General features: G+C 34.8%; 1 pseudogene; it reads right to left on the bottom strand.

Annotated features, from left to right (window-relative positions):
• Positions 1–248: 248 nt before the first annotated feature.
• Positions 249–1,288, bottom strand: LOC150036796 (uncharacterized; annotated as a pseudogene).
• Positions 1,289–1,834: the final 546 nt, after the last annotated feature.

Raw genomic sequence — 1,834 nt, 5'->3', positions numbered from 1 at the left:
ACATCTTATTAGCAGTCGTCTTTATCTTGACAATAAGAACACCAGTTTGATCTTCGTGGCACACACACCACCTTCAAATGAAACTTTTAGATCTCGTTGAAGCAGTTGGCGAATACTCAAAAGATTATGCTTCAGACCTGTAACATAGAATACATCCATAACTCGTTTTGTGCCTTTCTTCGTCTTAACGAGAATATCACCTCGGCCTTTCACTTTGGAGAGATTCATCTAAAGTAACAAATATACTTCTATCCTGTCATGTGGTTACTACAACCACTATCAAGATACCATGTAGACTCTATAACATCGTCTTGAGCACTACATGCAAGAAATAGAACACATTTATCATTTTTCTCCTCTTTGTACATCATGGTGGAATTTCCATCTCCATTTTTCAGTGCCCAACAATCTGCTTGAAAATGACCATGCTTTTTGCTATTAAAACATTGAATATGAGAAAAATTACCATGACCACTTCCTTGATTTCTGCCAAAGCCTTTTCCTTTTCCACCTCCTTTTCCTCGAGATGAAGAATATCTTTCTTGTTGATTTTCAGAATTTATCATTCTTATTATCATAGTTTCTTCCATCTCTTCATCTGCCACGACCACCAGGTCTTCCATGAGAACCCCCTTTGAATGAAATTTGCATCTGAAATGCTTCTTCGAGATTAATATCAAATTGCTTCAATCTAAGCTCATGGGTTTGAAGAGAACCCATCAAGCTATCTACTAATGGTATAGATAAATCTTTTGATTCTTCAATTGCAACAACAATATGCTCAAACTTTTTTGGCATACTTCTAAGAATCTTTTCAACAACTCTTTGATCACCCAACTCTTCTCCATTTGTTCTCAAACTGTTGACAATCGCAAGAACACGATTGAAAAATTCTTCAACAGTTTCGGTCTCTTTCATCTTAATGCAATCAAGTTTAGATCTGAGAGCTTGTAGTCTTACCATCTTTACCTTATCTTCTCCTTGATAGGTGGATTGTAAAATATCCCAAGCTTCCTTTGTAGAAGTAACTATTGAAATTCTTTCGAAGACATGTTCATCAACAGCTTGATAAGTGAAGAACAAAACCTTTTTGTCTTTCTTACAATTTTCTCTCAACACGTCAAGTTGTTCATTACTGAGCTTGTTCTAATTTTCAACTTCAGTGTGTCCTCTTTCAACAATATCCCACAATTCTTATAAGCCATATATCACTTTCATTTGAATACTCCACTGATTAAAATTCTTCCCAAAATCGTGGAAGTTGGGGTTGCAATATGTGTGAAGCCATCTCTGATCTTAGCTCTGATACCACTTGTTGGAAATGAAGTAGGCCCTCACAATACAACTCAATACATAAGAGAAGAAGATTGTTCTCTTACTCACACAAAATTGAAGAAACTAGAACTTGAATATTACTTTATATTCTTGGCTTGCTTACAAATGACAAATCCTATACATATTCATGCCAGTAGAAAAATACATCAAAAGACATCAATGATAAATGCAAATACATGTGATTTTTCACCAATACATGAACATTCATCAATATATCTTGTAATTCATGTATTAAACTATTCATTAAATCTCAACTATTCATATATCTAATTAAATGCAATTCATGCACCTTGATAAGTCTAGATAAATTCTATCACTTAATTCGGGTTTTTTCTTGGATTTTATGTGTTTTTGGCTAGGTTATAGGTTTTGAGAACTTAAGAGGTAGAACGGGGCGCTAGTGACAAAATGAGTTAAAAACGAGTCAAAACGGAACTTAATTGCATCAAACGAGAAAGAGAAGGCCAAAATGACCAAAATGCCCTTGGAGGCACAATGC

This window comes from Benincasa hispida, chromosome 4 (assembly GCF_027475165.1).
Source record: "Benincasa hispida cultivar pf3 chromosome 4, pf3_genome.v1.1, whole genome shotgun sequence".
Lineage (NCBI taxonomy): Eukaryota > Viridiplantae > Streptophyta > Magnoliopsida > Cucurbitales > Cucurbitaceae > Benincasa > Benincasa hispida.
This window is presented reverse-complemented; position numbering and strand designations above follow the sequence as displayed.